At 49.0% G+C, this 20,719-nt stretch overlaps 1 protein-coding gene across 4 annotated transcripts in view; it reads left to right on the top strand.

The window, feature by feature from the left end:
- Positions 1-6: 6 nt before the first annotated feature.
- The window catches only part of HEG1 (heart development protein with EGF like domains 1), a 123,791-nt gene continuing 103,078 nt past the window's right edge, over positions 7-20,719 (top strand). For all 4 annotated transcript variants that reach the window (XR_003792278.1, XM_029213843.1, XM_029213842.1 and 1 more), the window contains exon 1: positions 7-98. The gene's annotated coding sequence lies outside the window, so the exon portion shown is untranslated. The remainder of the gene's footprint in view (positions 99-20,719) is intronic.

Here is a 20,719-nt window from a genome sequence, read left to right as displayed (position 1 = left end):
CGGGCCCGCGCCCCCCGGCCACCGCCAGACGACCCCTGCGCCGGGCGCCGCGACGCGGCTGGGACCCTCGGGCCGGGCCCCCGGAGGCAGGAGCGCGGGTGAGTGAGAGCCGGAGACTGGCGCAGCGCGAGCCTCGGGCTGGGGGCGTGGGCGCGCCCGGGGCCGCATCCCCCGCCCTAGGCCCCGGCGCCGCTCGACCCCGGAGGGGGCTCCGCTTCCCCGGGGCGCGCTGGGACCCAGCGCGGGGGGGCCGGGCGGGAGGGCAGCGAGCTGGGAGAGCGGTTTCCTAGCCGCTTTCGCGGGTGGCTGGACTTGGGGGTGTGACCATCCTGTTCTCCCCCCCATCCCCTTGGAAGAAAACTTATCTCCCATGGTGTACCCCGGACCCCGTATACACCTACCTTAAAAGAAATAAATTTTTAAAAAATCTACACCTTTAGAAAGCACCTCTCCCACTTCGGAGGTGATAACGTCCGACGGGTCCATTCCCCAATCCCATTCTTCTCCTACAGATACAGAAATAGGCCTCTTCTGGTACAGAGCCTGACTTTCAAATTTAAATAACTGATTTTTTTTAAAGGGTTCTAGCCCTGAGGATATTTGTAAAGGACAAAGGATGTAGTTGGAAACCAAACACTCTGCTGGCTCTCTCTAAAGCAGAGAGACTCCAGGAACTGTGTGGAGATGGGGCTCCAAGGTGAAGCCCAGCAAGGCAGACGCTGCCACAGGGCTGTCCCCGAGCCTTTCCTCCCCTTTCCTTTCCCCGTGAGCTGGGGCTCCATGCACAGCCCCCGCCTGTCGACTCAGAGGGACCTGCCCTCTCTCCTCCGGACCTTTTTATTCAATTCCTTCTTTGGGTCTGCAAGAAATGCTAAGGACTGAGTGGAATTCCAACCGTAACACCATTGTGACCTTGGGGATGTCACCTCTTTTGATCTCAGTCTGTCCATCTGTGAAATGGAAGTAATGATCCCTGCTCTTCCCAGCCTCCTGGTGATGATGTGACAAAATGAAAGTAAAAATAAGTGGAAAGTGCTTTGAACAAAGCCAGCAATGCGGTGGTGTGAGCCACTGCCTTCCTGTGAGTGACACAAGGCATACGTTCTCGCGGGTCGTCCGGAGAAGCCAGGTCGCTTGAAACAGTAGGTATTGTCTTGGAGTTTCGGTGAAGGCTGAGAAGATTTCATCTTTCTAATGGATACTTCATTTAAGTCTCTCATATCACACAAACTTTCTGGGATAGGAATTAGCTTGCTTCGTTGCACCTAGGGATGCTTCCTCTAATTAAATAAGAAAAAAGCTTTAAAAAAAAAAAACCATCAGCTCCTCCAGTAAAAACTCAATTCCACAGTCAGTAGTAATCCCGTCATTGCAAATGCCTTGTCCTCGTGAACTTCTCCCTCACTGGCACAAGATTGAGACACTGAGGAACTGTAAGGGAAGAGAGAGGGGAAAGAAGCTTCCAGACCTACGAGAGAAACAGTCACCATGACTGCAACTCTAGGTGACTTACAACATCCATCATTTTAAGTTCCACAGGAAGGAATCAAAAACATAAAAGACAATATTTCCTGGCTTTCTCACACTACAAGAGTAACCAAAGGATACTGTACAGACACTTGTGCATCTTCTAGATGGGAAGTGGAGTGCAGGGGACTGAGGCCATCTCAGGAGCTAAAAGCAGTTTCTCTGGCTGGAAGTCAGGCTTCCTTAGCTGTAGGGCCTGATCTTGTTAGTGGAGGGGTGGGAGTGCTGCTGACTTGCGGGGGGCCTGGCTGGATGAGGCTGGTACAGGAGTCTCCCTCCTTCTCTTGTGGCTGAGAATCCCCACACATCACAGCTAGGTGTCACAGGCAGAGAGACAGTGGAGGCAGTTGGCTTAGGGACTCAGCAGGTAAGAGTTGGGGCTGATCTCCCTTGCTGGTCACAGACACCCCTCTCCCCCCCAACGCCATATGTGAGCCACACTTCCTCACAGGTGTGGCAGGTAACTGCTAATCTTGGCTTTGCAACCTTCCCGGTTACAGAGATTCATTAGGGGAGGTGAGAGCAATGGAGGTTTCAGGTGCGTGAGTCTCTGGAGGAATGCACTTGAGAGTCCCAGAGCGCAGGTAGGCAGGAGCTGGGGTTGTCCAAAACTTCTCTTACCTAAGAGGATCTCCCCTGGGACCACCACCCCCTCCCCCACACTGTGCACAGACACCACCCAAGGAGTGTCTGCACTTCACCTGAGCCAAGGCGAGATCTCAGGTAGGATGTTAGGAAGGTGAGATGAGAAAAGAGGAAATTGACTACCTGTTGAAAACTTCTGGAAGCTACCAACATGGCTTAGGATTCAGGCAGGACCTGTGCTGCTTTTCTGGTGGTGGCCCGCATAACGTCACTTAGAGGGAAAAAGAAACAATGAACAAGAAAGTCAGCATCAAGTGATTTCAGGGAGTCCATGTTTCCTAATAACCTCTGAGATTTTCTCTGGACCCTTTTTGATCGGCCACCCTGTATCACAAGGTGCAATCAGTTATTTCCCAAGGCAGCCAAGTCTCAACACTGCGGGGGCCTCCGGAAGCCCTCTGGTCCACACAGCGTCCCATGTGCTTATCTGCCCTCTCAGCACCCCTGACAGATGGTCACCCAGGCTCTGCACCAATCTTTTAATGTTTGGGGAGCTGCTTGCTGCTGCTGGTTATGAGCCCTGAGTCTTAACAAATAAGGTGCTTCGTTTGATCATTGCGGAAACTGCCTGTAGCCCCTTGTGTTGCAGAGATGCTGGTGGTCAGTGCTTGGTCCTCATGGCCTGGGCTTCCAAATATGATGTCAACAGCAGGGACCAGAGAATGTCCTTTTCTTCCCTGGGGCCATTTCTAGCCCCTTAAGCTCCTGGCAGGGTTCAAGGTTCTCACTGTTGAGTAACCGTGCTTGCGTTCTGTCTGTGGGTTGTTTGCCTGCCTTAGACCTCAAGTCCCTGGATGGCAGCACTGCCCCCCTTTGTTTGGCCTTTGTTAAGCTTTTGCACCCACCTGTCACCCGCGGGCAGTTAAGCTAAACTTGTTGCTGGTGTTTCAGCCAGTGGCGGTAGAGAGGATGCCAAGTCCTCGAGGTTTCCTTTTTCTTGCTGTTTTTGTTTTTAACACCTCAGGGTTTGTGAGCCACAGTTCTGAGTGCTTAAGTGGATACGCTTTGACTTTCGTACTTCACAGTCCACGCTTTCGCTCTGAGATCCGCAGATGAGCGCGGGGGTGGGGAAGAGGAGGCCTAAGTCATAATGAAAATCAGTGCAGAAGGAAAGCACTTTCCCACCCAAAGGGGAAATGACGCTAACGAGCTGAGCAGCCAGACCAAGGAATAATAATCTGAGAAAAATGCAGCTCCCTGGAGTAAAGGAAGCGCCGTGAGCCCAGCCCCTTCTGGGCTGTTACATAGCTGTCCCCTGAGTTGCTGTAACTTTGTGGGCCGACTTGTCATTTAGCTTTAGCTGAGGGGGAACCCTTACACAGTGCAGTGAAGACCTGGGCCGAACAGGAGGCAGCCCCCTGGCACGAGAGGGAGCTTTCCTCCGGGCACGTCCTGGCCGAGGCTGGCGGCGGTGGTGGTGGCGATTTCTGAGAAGCCCTCTTGCTTTGATGGAGGGTGCCCCAAATAGAAGGAGGGATGTGGGGAAAGGGACTCATCCTGGCCCGTGTGTGTTTAAAAGCCACGTCCTTTTAACTTCATGCTTGCAAATGCTGAACAGCTGTTTCCTGCCGGAGAGCTGAATGGTGTGGGTAGGGTGAAAATGAAAGGTGTTTGCTGCCCAGCTAGCCAGTTACTGCACCCCTAGTCCTGGACAGCTGGGGAAGGAGCCTCTGCCCTCCCAGTGATCCCCTCTGCCTTCCAGCAGCCCTGCCCAGCTGGCTGAAAACGGTGTGCTCAGAATTGGCCTGTTGTCTCAGAGCTGCTCAGAGAGAAAGCAAAGCACAGATGGCAGTTGAAGTTTCTGAGCCCTTATTGCCTCCTTCAGTGGCTGCCCTCTGTCCCCACCCCCTTTTGTGTGAACGGGAGGTTTCAGCTGCAATAAATGTGCCCCCCTTCAAGAATCCTAAGGAAGGAAGCAACAGGGGAGATCAGTTTTGCTCCCTCTTTGACTTCTAGCCTTTGAGCACCTGTGTGGTTGAAACTTATTCCTCGTCCCATTTAACCCTCAAGACAACCCTGTGAGGGATATCACTGCCCTTTTACAGTCGTGGGAACTGAAGCCTGGTGATGTTAGATCAGACGGTAAACGGAGGAGGAGGAATTTAAATCGATTTGACCAAATCCGTTTGCTCATTCCACAGTATCATGCAGCCTCGGTTTTCTCATGGGTTAAATGGGGTGAGAGTTGCCTAGATCTCTAAGATCCTCTCCAGTGCATCGTTCTTCTTCCTCTCTTCCTCAGATCCTTGCTCTTGCCCTTTTTTCAAGAGTAAGGACTGTAGGATTGGGGTGAGAGACAGAATGAGGAGGTGGCAGTAGTAGTGGGGACAACCTGCAGAGGAGAGATCTTATAAACGAAGATGGGACTGCAAGTCTTTCTACATGTGTAAGATGGTATTTTATTTGGAGATTGTGAATTACGCCCTGTTTCTATGCCAATCCATAAGGTTATTGATGCCAGAGGTAGCTACATTCATTAGCAACCAAACTGAAATGAATTGGTGATGTTCTCAATGGGCTCTCCTGGGAACAGGGCTGGTATTCTGAGGAAGTGTTATGAGTACTTATTCAGTAGGAGGAGACGTCAAATGGTTCCCTATTCAGAGGCTGTAAAATTGTTTCCTTTTTATCTTCTATGCCCTCTTCTACCCACTCATCGTGCATCTCGAGCAGATAGAAACGAAGATGTTTCTGTCCTGTCTTCTCTCTCTTCTTTTGTTGGAGTGTGGTACGTGACTCAGTCTGCATCACGTTTGACTGATCTGTAAATCAGAAAATATGTACAGAGCTCTTTCTCTGTGTGAGGAGCTGTGCCAGGTGACAGGGAGGGTGAGGTGCAAGTCTGCCGTGCTCCCAGGGAACATGCAGTCTTGTTGGAGCACGAGATCCAAATGTCTAAAAAGTGAAATGATGATGCACGAGTGATTCATCGATGAACAAGTGTCACGAGATCATACTGACCCAAGGAATGGTGTGGATGGAGATGGGCTGCAGCACGCAAAGATGGAGAGACGGATGGGGCCGGCAGCCCAGGGAGACACGTTGGGGAGAAGGAAAGAGTTGCTTGGATGTGGATAGACAGAGAGGCGGGTATGGACATCAGCAAAATCCCAAATATTGAAACGCTCAAGATGTTTTAAATGCAGGTTAACAGCCAGGAAGTTGGGGGGAGAGGACTTGGGGAGACCAGTTAGGCTCCAGCATAACTGGAGTCATTAGACGGGACTAGAAAGGAGGATTGGGTCAGATTGGGAAGGCGTCAGTGTTTGTCTCATGCGCGTTGAGGAGCCCCTGAGGGCTCGTGAGAAAGGAGCAGTATCGTTTTCTTGTTCAGTGTTCATTGTGCTTGGTGCTGGAGCCTCATGGATGAATCACATACAGATCTGCCCTTACTACAGCCCAGCAGTAATTTCAGAGATATTAGAGTGCTGGTGGGCAGTATATCGACACCCTGGGAGGAAAAGGGTGAAAACAGGGCAGGACGAGAATGTAGGGGAGTGGAAATTGAAAGGGAGCGATGCAAGGGTCCAGGCAGGAGGACCCGGTGACCGCCTGGCTGCAGGCGTAATGGGGGCGTGGTGGATGGAGAGGAGCTGGTTTGCGCCAGTTGAGGTGCCTTCACCATAAACACTGCAGCCTGTCCCAGTGAAGCCTTCCTTGGCCAGTTGAGAATGCAGAACTGAACTCGGACAAGGTCAGGGCTGATTCAGCCTGGAGGGTGAGCCCCAGCAGCAGGGAACATCACGGGAGAAGAGGCAGCCAGCTCTGACCGGGTGGAGAACATCCAGCATAGATGGTGAGGAAGAAGCAGTGCCGGGCAAGGGGTCAGGCCGGCCTGAGGGGGCCGTGAGGGCCTGGCAGCTGGCTGTGGGCGGGCAGGTTATTAGAGTTAGTGCACAGTGTATGCATAAGAGGCAACGGTCCTAGGGGCAGGACAGGAATAAAGACGCCGACGTAGAGAATGGACTTGAGGACGCGGGGAGGGGGAAGGGTACGCTGGGACGAAGTGAGAGAGCAGCACTGACATATATACACTACCAAATGTCAAATAGATAGCTAGTGGGAAGCAGCCGCATGGCACAGGGAGATCAGCTCGGTGCTTTGTGACCGCCTAGAGGGGTGGGATAGGGAGGGTGGGAGGGAGGCTTAAGAGGGAGGAGAATGGGGATGGATGTATATGTATAGATGATTCACTTTGTTATACAGCAGAAACTAACACACCATTGTAAAGCAATTATACTCCAATAAACATGTTGAAAAAAAGGCGATGGCCTGTGAAGGAACGGGTAAGCTAAGGTGTATCTGCTGGGTCTTGTCTCATCTGCGTACTGTCCCAGTTGAAAGGAAGAGGGGGATGGGGAGAATGAGGCTGAGGGCAGGCCCCTGGCTTTCATCCTGAGAACTTGTGGGAGCCTTTAGGAGAGCAGGAAGAAGCCTGTTTACTGTGTGGGAGACGGCAGACGTTGGTCTCCCTGGGCAAAGTTTAACAGTGATGTGAAAGAGGAAAAAAGTCAGAGACCTAGAACCCTTGATTCCCACCCCCAAACCCATTGTTGACTCCCGGATCCTCCCGTGTCAGGAGTTGGCAACACCATCCACCTAGTTACTTAAAGGAGAAGCCTAAAAGCCACCCTCCATGCTTTTTGTCCTCACCCTCTACATCTTTGTGTGTGTGTGCGCGCGCGTGTGTGCGTGTGTGTGTGTGTGTGTGTGTGTGGTTACTCCAGTTGCTTCTGTTTCCAGAATATATCCCGAATCTGCCCTCTTCATCTCCTCTGCTCTTTTCTGTTCTCTCTGCATCCACTCATGCTCTCCCTCTACTTCAGGCTCACAGGAGCCAGAGTGTGCTTCTTAAAATGTAATTCAGGTCACCTCACTCTTGGACTGAACACCCTCCGACGGCTTTGCCGTTGTGCTGAGATAAAATCACACAAGGTCAGCAGGTCTGAGCCTGCTAGCTCTCTGGCCTCTTCTCACTCCACTCCCGTCCTAACCCACCAGAATGTTGTTTCTACATGCCCAGCTCCTTCCTGTCCTGGAGACGAGGCACAGGGTGTCCCCGGGCGCTAGTGGAACCAGCCTTGCCGGCAGAGGGAGCAGCCAGTGCAAATGCCCCAAGGCTGGAGTGAACTTGCATGTTTCAGGATGGAGAGGAGGAAGGCTGCGGTGACTGGGTCGTGTGGGACCAGGAGAAGGCGGTGAGGAGGGCAGACCGTCTTCTAGGCCCCAGGAGGGGTGTTAAGCAGAGGAGTGATGTGGAGAATAGACTGTGGGAAGCCAGGGCTAGTTGAGGGCCTGACACGTTGTAAATACTCATGGATTTGTGGAATAAACGATTGCTTCACGTGTGAGAGTGGGAGGTGGGAAGAGGGATGCATGCTTGCAGTACTGTCTCTGTGACAGAGCTGTCCTCACATTCCTGGATCAGCAAAACACAGGGTTGGTAAGCCAACACCTCCCTCCTGCTTTACCCCCCAGTGCAGTAGGACAGTGGACTGGACAGTCTTCTCCAGGGGAGGGAGAGGGCAGAGGGGCTGCTGGTGGAGCCCCTGCATCCTTGCTGTGGGGTGTGGTGTGGTCGGGGTCTGTGGCTGGGGAGCTGCTGTGGCGGGATCTCTGGAGACAAGGGTTTGGATGCATGTTTCGGGAGTGTTCGCCTTTTGCTTCTTGTGTTCCCGCTTCCCTTGTTCGCCCAGGAGCTGTCAGAGGGTGAGGATGCTTCTCCCTCATCAGGCAGGGGCCCCTCCTCCCTGACGTTTGTTTCCCCTGCCACAGCAGGGGCCCTCAGGCCAGAGATGCCTGGCTTGCCGTCAGTCAACAGTGAGGCCGTGAGGTGCCATTTTTAACTTAGGCTCAGGATAAAGTGCTAGCATTCGGTACTTCCAAGCTGCATGGTTGTCTTTCCTTTTTAAATGTTTCTCTTTTTTCCTGATTATAAGAGTTAATATATGTTTATCATATAACATTTGGAAGTTATAGAGAAGTAAAAGCAACAAATAACTTATCACCCATATTCCAACTACTAGAAGTGTATTAAAATATTAGCAATTGTTATTATTTCTCATTTACATGGAATATAAAGTTATCTAACTATGTCTATCCATTTATCTCTCTACATATCAATCCATGTGTATAGCCGTATGAATTTCCAGAATAGATATTATTCCAGTCTATGGTCACTTTTTTCTAGCTATTTCTTTATTGGATATGTAGACTGTTTTCAGTTTTTCATTGTCATAAATAATGCTGTGACTAAGTATCTTTGTGCAAAGATTTTTGTATTTTTATATCTGATTATTTGCTGAATGTTAATTCCTGGATGTGGACAATTTTAAGATCCTTGGCAGTACTACCAAATGGCGCCTTTAAATCGTACCAGATTATACTTTCACCAGCAAGTTGAGGAGAAGATGTTTCTGTGGGTGACTGACTGTGCAGGGCATCTGACAAGCAGGAAGTTTGGTGGACGCTGCTGAGGGAAGCGGGTCCCTCCAGAACAGGCTGGCAAGCTGTCCACCACGCGGTGTCCAGGGAGCCTGCATCTGGGAAGGGAGGTAGCCTAGCACAGTGCCTTGGCTAAGTGACCAGGCGGAAGGGAAATACAGTATTTTAGAAGGAACTAGGATACAGAATTGGGGATGGGGCAAGAGAATGCCACAGGGACTTTGCATCTTTCTAAATTAGAGTCATTTCACTGGCAATAATTGATCCCTTAAATTGTGGAGTACTGGGCAAAATTAGTGTTTTGTTTGGGGTCTATAAGAGCGCTTTGAGAATTCTCTTTACGTTCAGAAAATCCTACATCCTCAGGATTAGAAAGGACCTTAGAAGATCCATCTTTATTCATTAAATGATAGGCTTATGTCCAAAATAAGGAGGAAAAAGAAGACTCTCCATTTCGTTTTAGGGCTCTCACTCTTTTGCCCCATCTACCCTGGTTGATTCCCAGCCGGAGTCAGTAATTTCACTTTGTGCTCAGAAATTTTTGGATTCTTTGTTCAGGGTGCGATGCAAGATGTGAGGTCCCCTTAGATTGGGAGATTATCTGACAAATCCAGATGCATCCAACGAATGATGTGATGGCTGCAGCTCATAGACATAGGTATTCCTGGAAAGGTTCTAGAAACCGGTGAAGCAGTTTCACAACCATCACAGTGACAGAGCTGTAGTTGGGGGTAGAAATGGTGCTCCAGCAACTGGAGTGGCTAGAGGTGAAAACTGGTCCAAAAGGTCCGGGGTCAAGTTTTAGCTCTGCCATTTAGTCACCATGTGACTTTGGGCCTATCACTTCCCTCCGGGCCTCCATTTCTTTATGAAATGATGGTCCATCCCATGCTAAAAGCTCCCTTTCTGAGAGGGCCCATCTTTATCCTGTGAACACCTCTCGACTTCCCTGATGCTGGCATAAAATGTGAGGAGGTTCAACACCAGGCTCCCCAGCTTGAGGTCCAGGAGCTTTCGGAGCCTGTGTGAGGGACAGGGAAGGGCCGCGCGGTGGCTCTGAACGTGCACTTGTGAGCCCACTAGACCTGCAGCTCCTTGGGAGGAAGCAGTAGATCTTATCCCACTTGGTGCCCTAGCGCCCAGCACAGGCCCTGTCCAGCCTGCGGCCACCACTGCCCGAGTACTACTGCAGAAGCACCTGCACCACCGCGTGGTCGAGGGCTCCTGGTACAAGATCTCTTAAGGAGCCGGCAAGGCTATACAAAATGCACACATTGTTTTTGAGCTATATTTTGGTTTGGGGTACGTGAACTTCATGCCATGTGAGTGTGAGGAAAGCTGGGAGGTCGGATGGTGTAGGAAGCAGGCAAGGCTCTGTGTTCCCAGTTCCTGGAGTTGCTGGGGGCGCTGGAGGGGAGTCTCTCAACTCACTGGAGACCCTGAATAACAGCAGGCCCCGCCTCTCTGGGCTGGGAGGGAGCTGGGCTGCTGGAGGCAAGGAGATGGATTTGATAAGTTTGACAAGTTTGTGCTCGATGTCTTTGATAAGTTGGGAGACGAAGACCAGGGAGGAAGACGGGTGACGAGAAGAGGGCAGAGGCCAAGGTCAAGCTCTCCAGCTGGCCCTGCGCCATCCTGGGCGTCTGAACTGAGGCGGTCGCATTGGAGGAAGGAGTTGCAAGGATACGGAAGAGGGACACCCGGTTGTAATCTGGTGGGATTTTTGTTCTTTGGGCAAGGTCGTGACTAGTGATTACCATATGTTAGGCTAGTATTGATAACCACTCCATTTTCCTTCCCCGGGTGGTAGGAGGAGATGGAAGCAGCTTCAATGTGGGGATGAGTGTCACTCCTGTAGCCTCTGGGGCCACCAGGACGTTTGTTGATGCCATGGGTGAGCCTTTCTGGGATCATCTTTTGCCGGGTGTGGATGAGAGGCCTCCTGGCTTTGCAGTCACAGACCTGGGGAGGTCCTGGCTGGGGGGTCAGATAGCCTCAGTCCAAATCCTAACAGTGCCACTGGCCAGCTGTGGGACCCTGGTAGGTTATTCAGCCTCTCTGCACCTTCAGGTTCTCATCTGTCAAATGGGCTATTAATATGCCCCTGCTCAGGGAATATAGTGTCGTAATCCCCTGTGGAGCAGATTGCGAGGTGCCTGGGCAGGAGAGCTCTATAAATACTGGCCACAACGACTCTCCTGAAACCAATGTCTATTAATACTGACCATTGTATTGGTGACAACGCACCCTTCACCTCCAGGCTCATTGGCCAGGGGACAAGTTCTGAATGCAAAGGGCTCAAGGCCACCTTCCAAGGACCTCTATTACCTAGTCCGCTCTCACCCTGGACCCCTGCCAACTTCACCTGTGGTCTTCTAGAACTCTCTCTCTCCTTAGCTTCAGAGAAAAGAGCAAGATTTGAAGTCAGAAAAACTCAGTGCCACAGCCCTTGCCTATAATCATCTGAGGAGACCCAGTTAACACACATGAAGCAATTAGTATTCAACAAAAACAGAATATGAGGTATATGTGACTCCAAAATAATAAGCCTTTGAAAATCAGTCATAGTTAGACCTCTATGGCCAATGAGTGTTCCCCTCCAGGTCAGAACCTTTGGAGGTTATTGACATGCCTCCAAAGTGTTTGAAGGAGTTGGGAGCTACCTTTAGAACCAGTGCGTGGGGCACAAGTGACTCACTGCTGAAGTTTTGCAGTTAAATCTCCTCCGGGATCCAAAATGGGTTCACTCATCTTGATCGCCTTCATCAGTCACTAGATTGGGCTTTGAATTTGTGTCTGTGTCCAAAATAATCTAAACGCCGTATCAAGGGATGAAAAAATTGTCGTTATCCAGGAGAGTCAAGAGAATAATATTCTGCAGGCTCTATTGAAAATCAGAGATTTTTAGAAAACAGCTCGAGCAATGACAGCATTGTTGGAATAAGTGTGGTCTTGATGGGACCTCCTTGAAGGGGAGCAGACTCACTGGGTAGGTGAATTCTTGTGGTTTGCTAGGAATTATTTATAGTATAGTTGTGCCTTGTGGTAATGGAATGCCACTGGCAGAGCTGGGAAGACAGATGCCAGTGGTGGCTCAAGGGCTCTGACGGGGTCAGAGGACTTATGCTCTTAACTCCTTTGCTTTCTAGGTATGTGGCACTGGGCAGCTGCCTAACATCCTGGGTCTTCCTTTCCTTATGTTAAAAATGAAGATGATAATGTCTATTCTGCTTCCTTAACGAGGCTTTTGAGGAGAAGCAGATATAATTATGACTGTGAAAACACGTTTAAATGTAGACATAGCAAGTAATGAGTTATAATACAATGAACTGACTGTGACCTTGGGCAAGCTGTTTCATCTCTGAGCCAACTTCCATATCTGTAAAATGGAGAGGATAATACCAGTTGTGTCCACCTCACGGTGTTGTTGTAGGGGTGAAATGAATCAATCCACATGGACGAGCTTTGTAAACATGCATGTGCTGTGTATGGGTTAGTCATTAATGCTCCCCTGGAACACATCGGGCAGTATCATTACTCTAAGTGAGGTGGGGCTTTATGGAGAAGGTAGATGCAGGAGGTGAGAAGAAAGTGGGAGAACATTCTAGGAAATCTCAGTGGCCTTTTTCAAGCCTCCTTCTCTTTGTCCTCTCAGCTGGCACTGGCTAAATAGCTCCTTCCCATCTCTGCCCCTCCCACCAAATGGGATGTTCCTCACAGCTCTGCCCTTGGCCTTCTCCCTCCAACTCAGTGAAGTGAACATTTATTGAGCATCTCCTGTGAGCCACAGTCTCTCAAAAGGGACAGAGAAATGGGATCGTGTAAGTTATAATTGTATAACAAGGTAAAACAGTAGTGTTGAGGGAGAGAGTTGTCTCTGGGAAGGCTTCCTGGAGGTGGTGGCCTCTGAGCTGGGTGTGAGAAATGAGTCAGATTTCGCCAGAAGGCCAAGGGGAAGGAAGCAGGGCACTCTAGGTGGGAGGACTGCAGGAAGGAAGGCATGGAAGGAAGACAGCAGGGCTTCACCTGTTTTCTCTGAGGGGGAGATCCTCCTCTTTCTTCTCTGCAGAAACCCAGTTCCAAGCCTTCAGCCACCAGTCAGACATTGACACATTCGTTTATCCTGCTTCACTTTCAACAGCACAGATAGCGGTTATAAACGCAGGCATGTCTCCCTTTCCTCCCCTAGACCCGACCACCCTTTGCCTGATAATGGTCCTGTTAATCTCTCCATTGCACATTCAAAACCTCCATCATCTTCGTCTCATTGCCTTTTCTCACTCACAGGTAATAAGTGTGGACTCTTCCCTCCCTTCTTACCTCCCATCCTCACTTCCTCCCTTTCTTCCTTCCTCCTCCTAAATCCCATCACTTGTTAATCAGATGGAATTAAGTACACATAATTCCATTTGGACAGTGGGTGACCTAGGCTGTCAAGGTGTGTCACCCCATTTGGGTTGTGAAGCCGCAGTGTGGACCCCGGAGTCCCTTGGAGGTCATCCTGGAAGCACACCAGGAGGTCCTCCTCAGCCCTTTCCTGTTTCCCTTTCAGAAGCTGTCTTTGTTTTGCTCCTTCCTTTCCTATCCTTCATTCTTTATTTCTGTCTTTTTAAATTGATCTTTGGAGTCAGACAGACCTGGGTTGATACCAAGCACTACTGTTTGCTGTGCAACCTTGGCCAATTTACTTATCTCACTATACCTCAGTGTCCTTACCAGAAAATAGGGATAATAGTGGTGCCTACCTCCCAGGATTGCCAAGAGGATTAACGGGGACGGTGAAATGCTGAGCACGTGCCTGCAGGGAGCAAGTGCTCCCCTCATTTGGGCTGCCATAATAATAGCCAATCATTACCCTACTCTGGTGGGCATCTTTTTAAAAAACACTCTCCCTAGCTTTATTTCTCCCTCCCTCTGTAAGTTTCCCCCTTTTGTTTTATTTCTCTTTTCAGCCCCCTTCCTTTCTTCTCCCTCTATTTTATCTTTTTTCTTCACTGGCTATGGCATACAACTTGATTTTTTAAATATTGGTTATGTTTGAATCGAGTGTCATGTTTCCCAATCTTAATTTTAAAAGGCTATCAGTAAACCTTTAATGTATCTTCTGAAATAGATTTTACTTAAACCCCTGCGGGCTCCTGGCGTTCCCACGCTGAGCCCGTCCCCCGTCCCTTGAGAGGCAGTGACCTTGGCGACCACCTTCCTCCCCTTCCCCAGTCCAGGCCTCAACATTGGTCCAATGTGTACATTTTCTAATGCTGTAAACTTTCCAGACAAATGATGCTTCTCTGGTGTCCTTAAAGTCCTGGGCCACTTCTCACAAGTCAGTGGGGTAAATGGACCCCAGAACGTGTAAAGGCACCGGCGTCTGGCTCAGTTCGCCCGCCGCCCCGGTAGCGGCGCTTCCTGCCCCCTTCCCACGCCTCTCCCCCTTCCTCCTCGGAACCAGGATGTTTTCCTTGCCTCTTTATTGTTTCACTAACCTGGCAGGCCTCCTTTGGTGGAGCCCTGCCACCAGGCTTCCTCTTTGGGTGTGAGCGAATGTCAGGGTGACCTCGCGGGAGGCAGGGAGGCTGGCTCCCCGGGCTCCCACCCCCAACCCCGACCTTCACCTCTGGCGCTGCTTGCTTCGGCCTCTTTCTCAAAACTGCCTCTTTGCTAAGGAGCCTCTTCTTCAGCCCCTCCATGGGTGTTTATTTTTCAGAGGGTAAGAGGGGCAAAGAAAACCGAGGCACAAGGTATAGGCCCCCCACAGAAAGCCTTTTTGTTTACTTATTTAATTGAATGGGAATCTTCTGACCTTTGACCCTAGGTCTGTTTCTCAAGGTCTTTTTTTTCCCCTTAAACCTATAGAATTATTTTTAAAGCAAGGAGCATGAGGTCATACCAAGGTCCATCTTTCATTCCTGCCTGGATAGGCAGCCTCTTTCCTTAGTGCCCCTGAGGCCCCCTCAGGGGTGATTCCCTTTCTGGAAGCCTGACCCCAGACCCAGGGGCTCCAGGTCAGCCGACTCTGGGTCAAGGCTCAGCCTTTTGTCCTGGAGGATGGGCATCCGGACAAAAGCTGACTCTCTCACGGGGAGGGGAGGATAATGTGCCTTGTAAACTTCATGCTTTTCATTACGAGGGGCTGTTCCAGGGGAATCTTTTTAAAAATCACATCATCGGAGTTTAAGTCCAAACACTTCTCAATGTGTATGTTTTTTCTTGGGGCCGCTCCTTTCAGGGTAAGAACAAGGAAGGAAACGAAACTCCCCGAGAGCCCTGGACAGTCCAGATCGAGAGCTGAGTCTTTTGTTCACACAAACTCATTTGGCTCCTAAATGTCCTCCACCCAGAATCATTACATCCGCAGCAGCGTTTCAAAACACTGCCCAGAGTGGCCGAGCTGAGTAGGCGGCTGCCTTTCTGGTGAGATTGCAGCCACCCTCCCCCCAAGCGCCCAAGGTTCCTGCCTGCCCCAAAATATCCTGCCGCTGGCCATCTGGCCTGAAATCCCCCTCATTTGGAGGATTCCTGGGGTGCAGACAGTGAGGCCACGAGGGCTCTGCTATGGAAGGCCGGGGGTGTTTGGAGGAGGGGGCGGCAGCTGGGGAAGGGAGGATGGGATTCTGGTCTTAGCCCTGCGCCTTCCAGATTCCCCGGGCGCCCCCTCTGCCTTGCTGGGCCACTTCCTACACTCCAGCAGCACCACAGGGATTTATTTCCGTGGTTCAGCTCTCTTGGAAGCAGGAAGCTCCTTGGAGCAGATTCTACCATGTCTTGTGTGTGGTTGATGCTCAGTAAATATATGCATTTTTTATTGTGGTAAAATATATGTAACGTAACATTTACCATTTTTACCACTTTAAGTGTACAATTCACTGGCATTGATTACGTTCACAATGTTATACAAGCATCACCACCACCCATTTCCAGAAAGTTTTCATTTTCCAAATAGAAACTCATTAAGTAATAATTCCCCATTCCTCCCTCCCTCCAGCCCCTGCTAACCTCTATTCTACTTTCTGTCTCTATGACTTTACCTATTCTAGGTACCTCAGATAAGTGGACTTAATGTAATATTTTTCCTTTTGCGTTTGGCTCATTTCACTTACCATAATGTTTTCAAGGTTCACCCATGTTGTAACATGTGTCGGAATTTCCTTCCCTTGTAAGGCTGAATAATATTCCATTGTATGCATATACCACATTTTGTTTATCCATCTACCCGTTGACGGGCACTTGGGTTGCTTCCACCTTTTGGCTATTGTGAATAATGCTGCTATGAACGTGGGTATACAAGTATCTGATTCCCTGCTGTCAGTTCTTTTGTATATATGCCTAGCAGTGGAACTGCCGGAACATCTGGTAATTCTATGTCTCAGGTTTTGAGGAACCACCAAAATGTTTTCCACAGTAACTGCATCATTTTATATTCCCACCAGCAAAGCACTAAGGTTCCAATTTCTCCGCATCCTTGCTAACACTTCTTATTTTTCACTTTTGCGATAATAGCTATCCTAATGAGTGTGAAAGTGAACATTTAAAAAAATTTGTAAATGCCACTCACTGACCACATTGTGGATTTGGAACTGTTACTACCCCTTTGGGCCCCAGTCCTGTCATGTGAGGGTCAGAGTAGTTGGTTGCTGGGGTCCCTAAGGACAGAGGTCGCCTCTGGAGAGGGATGGGGGCACCACAGACTACCCAGCCGATTTCTCAATTCTGCCCAGAATGAATGATGCAAAGCCCTGTGGGTGCTAGCTAGTGAAGCAGGCCACACACACCATACATTAGTTTGGGAAGGGCTGGCTGAGCTTCCCTCTTGGTCCATACTGGTGTCCATGTGGGTGTGTTAATTAGGAAAGATACTGGAATGAAAGAGCTGACCTCTAGTCTCTGCTCTGCCACTTATTTTCTGGGTTATTCTGGGCAAGTGACCTCAGTACTGAGCCTCAGTCAGTTTTTTCTTCTATAAAATGGTGCAAGAATTCCTATCCGACCTGCCACTCAGAATGTCAGGATCTAACAGGATAACTTAGCCCCCCCCCGAAATTATCCTGTAAAAAGTGCTTTGCAGATTGTGAACGTGTGGGATTTCTTAAGTTCATCTCTGAGAATAGGAGCCTAATTTCCTTCTCCCTTAAAGTTCCTGTGAACAGTATCCTCCTCCTCTTGTGGTTTCCACATCCATCACACCAAAGGGATTAAAAAGAAAGGGGCGGGGGGGGGTTACAGTCTCTATCTTTTTAAAGTCTCTTTTCTTCCCTCCCTGTGTGAGCCGTTGAATTTCAGGAAAATCTTTTAAAATTACAAAGAAACCTGCTATCATAGTTCTAAGATACAACCGTGCAGATTCAAGGCACCCAGCTCCACAGCACTCTGAAGAGTGTTTCCCAAGTTGAGGATCCCAGGAAAGCTCCAAGGGGTGGGGGGACAGGAATGGGGAATTCCACAGCTAGGGGTCAGTGTCTTACCTTCCAGAACCTCTCCCTCGTGAACCTCAACCCCTAGCCATCTGACCATCTTCCATCTTCCGAGCGACACTCGGGAAAGTCCTGGGGACTTTGATTGACTCATCTCTGGACTTTTTGCAGGCCTGGTGTCCATGGCCTCTCTCTGCTGTATCTCTGCATGCACAGCCTTCCTGACTCCTACTTTTAATGTCATCCTGTCCTTCCCTTGTCATCCGTGTGTCTTTCACTGGCTCTTGTCCTCCCGCCAAATTCAAGTTTTCCCCTCAATTCAGTCCTTGACCCCTACTTTCCCCTTCATCTGCCACCTCTTTGTCCTTCCTCCTAATCAATAGCCCACATCTTAACTGCCCGTCACACATTTCCACCTCGAAGTTATAACATCAGCCCAAACTTCATATTTTGAAAACAGGCTTTTCTTCTCCCATAAATTCATTCTCCAGCCAGGCACTACTTCTTTGTTATCATTCTTTTCATTACCCGTGAAATTCATCTCTGAGTTAGAAGCTAATTTAGAAGTCCTCTTGCTCCGTCTTCCAGCTAATAACATGCAGCTGCCGTCAAGCCAAGTCTGTCCGATTCCAAAGCCCACGTGATAGGCACCATCTCGTTCCTCTTAGAAACAGGGAGTGCAGTGGGGTTTAAGGCTGAAGTTTGGAGGCTGGTGAGACTTTCTTTGGCCCTGCTCATTGGTTAGTGCCTTGGAGGCCCCATGTCACCGAATAAGTGGGGGTGTGATGGAAGGGGACCTGGGTTCAGATTCTTTTCTCTCTGCTGTTGAGCCTGTGACCTTGAACAATCCATCTTTCTGCCCCTCAGTCTCTCCATGTGCCATGACACCTACTTGACCAGCTGTCACGTGCAGCAAATGAGATAACACAGGTGAAAACACTTAGCACTGGGTAGGGAGATCTGAATCTAAATGGAGGGAAACGAAAATAAAGCGCTTGTGCTTCAACACTGTGCCCCAGAAGCGAGAGTGTAGCTGGCGGCATTTGACATGGGGCCGCACAGCGGTAGATGGTGCTGCATGGGGGCGGCCGGGCCACAGGGAAGAAATTGCCTCTTTGGATGACGGCACACTCCCCGCAAACACCCACTACGCTGCTCAGGAGCAATGCAAGCTGAAAAACCCCAAATCATGGGGTGGGTGGCGAGGAGTTGACTGTAGCAGCTGCTAAGTAGGAAATCCTACTCCTGGGCCGTGCTAGCACCCCTGATGCTGTTGGTTCACAAACAGATGTTTTGGAACATTAAGACATTACAGAAGTGGAAGTTGTCAACTTGGGAAAAAAAAAACAAACAAACAGGCAAAGCAGTAAAACTCTCTTGTTAATTTAATCTCCATTCATGGTACAAGGGAAAGTGATGGCCTGACACAGGGAGCTGAGTGCAGAGGGAAGGATGGTATTTCCAGCTCAAAAGACACCTGGGAAATTGGGACATCTAAACTCCAGTATGAGGCTGGTCGGTGTAGCTCAGTTGCCACAGGATGTGAGTGGGGCTTGAGCAATCGCCTCTGACCCCCTGGGGAGAGGGATGGATGAGGTGAGGAGTGCCAGCCTCTCCTGAGCCTCGGGACGCCCCTTCCTAACCCCCAAGGCTGCCCCTGAGTGTCTGGTGGCACACAGCCTCTTCTCTTCACTGCCCAGCTGGCCCAGGCTCCGCAGCCTGAGGCATACCTTCTTTCTCGAGGGCCAATTTCTCTTCTCCACAAAGAGGAAGAGCAGGTTCCCTGATACCTTCCCCTGCATGTGGTAGGTCCCTGTCCAGTCCTGTGCACTTTACTCTGAATTGCTCTCCCACTCAGGGTTTACACCTGTGCTGAACAGGGAGCCACACCACAAACAAAAGTTTAACCACAGGAGCCCTAAACAACTCAGGGCTTCTGCAAGGACTCGTCCTTGGACTAAAGTAAATATTTTAGCGTTTGACTCATTGTTCTTCCTGAGATACAGCCTGGAATGGTGTAAAGCACTTGATGTTCACAGTCAAACAAGACCTTGAACGGCAGAGAGTGTGGCCTGGGGTGCTGCCTGCCCCATCCTGCGTGGTTTGTTAATCCCTTTTCTGAGGAACAGTTCATACGCAATCAAAGGAGTAGAGGCACATCCAGAGCTAAACAGGGGGCAGTGGGATACTGTTCTTTTGGAATCCCAGGCCAGTGACATCAGGGGCTTGTCTTGTAAAATTTAATTTTTATTTTTATCAAACTTATGCATGCTTTAAAGATCAAATATGTTTATAAGGCTATTATAAAAACCCTGACCACTCCTACCATTGTCATTTTCTGCTTCCCACTTTCAGCCCTTTCAACTGATTCTTTTAGGAATTATGTCCATATCTCTAAATAACATGCTTATGTTACTGTTTATTGTTTTTGTTTTTTGTTTTTTTTTGGTTTTGGTTTTAGGCATGTTCATTGATTTCTCTCAGTGGAAATTTTCTATCATTCCAAGCTCTACCACTTTTATTCTTTAGGGTCAGCTTGAGGAACTTTAAAGTGCATTTTTGACAGAGCTTAAAGTTACCTTCTCCAATACAACATGATTCTGATCATCCCCTTCCAACTTATGTGCTATTGTTATCCAGGATTTGCTGTCTTGTTTTCTTCCTTTTTTTTTTAAATTTAATTTTATTTATTTTTGGCTGTGTTGGGTCTTCATTGCTGCGTGTGGACTTTAGTTGCGGCGAGCAGGGGGCTACTCTTCGTTGTGGTGCTTGGGCTTCCCATTGTGGTGGCTTCTCTTGTTGCGGAGCACGGGCTCTAGGCACGTGGGCTTCAGTAGTTGTGGTACGCAGGCTCAGTAGTTGTGGCTTGCAGGCTTCAGTAGTTGTGGCTCGTGGGGTCTAGAGCACAGGCTCAGTAGTTGTGGTGCACGGGCTTAGTTGCTCTGTGGCATGTGGGATCTTCCTGGACCAGGGCTTGAACCCATGTGCCCTGCATTGGCAGGCGGATTCTTAGCCACTGCACCACCAGGGAAATCCGCCATTACCTTTTTGAATATAGCCGTTTCTCCTTTTTCTCATTTCCCCTCCTAGAACTCCAATTAGATATATGTTGGACTTTCTCACTCTATCTTCCTTGTCTCTTCACCTCTTTTTCGTAGTTTCTGTATTTTCATATCATCTCAGCATTCTCTTGTCATCTGTCTTGTAATTCTTAATTCTCTTTTCAGCCGTATCTAATGTTAAGTTTCCTAATTTTAATTATTATTATTTTTTCAATTCTAGAATTTCCATTCAGATTTCTTTCATATATTTTGGCCATTATGTATAGTCTCTTTTTCTCTCATTTTCAATTTCTTCTTATTTCTTTTCATGGAGTTTTATTTACTTACATTCTTTGTCTGATAATTCTAGTAGTTGAAGTCTTTGCTTGTCTAGTTTGCTGACTTTTGCCTACAGATGCCTTTTTCTTGTTTATTTTGTGATTTTTTTTTTTTTTACTGTGATCTCTTATTCCCTAGGATTTTATCAGTAAATAATAAAATTGGATTAAAGGTATGTTTATCTAGAGAGAATTCACATTTGTTTCTGCCAAGTACCCAGAGGCACTGTATATCAGGACCACTTTTCCTCCCCAGTAACAGAATATGCGTGTGTGTGTGTGTGTGTGTGTGTGTGTGTGTGTGTGTGTGTGTGTG

The sequence above is a fragment of the Monodon monoceros genome, unplaced genomic scaffold (genome assembly GCF_005190385.1).
Source record: "Monodon monoceros isolate NGI ecotype Baffin Bay Population unplaced genomic scaffold, NGI_Narwhal_1 Super_Scaffold_11, whole genome shotgun sequence".
NCBI classification, from domain to species: Eukaryota; Metazoa; Chordata; class Mammalia; order Artiodactyla; family Monodontidae; genus Monodon; species Monodon monoceros.
The sequence above is the reverse complement of the archived record's forward strand: the minus strand, read 5'-3'. Positions and strand labels throughout refer to the sequence as shown.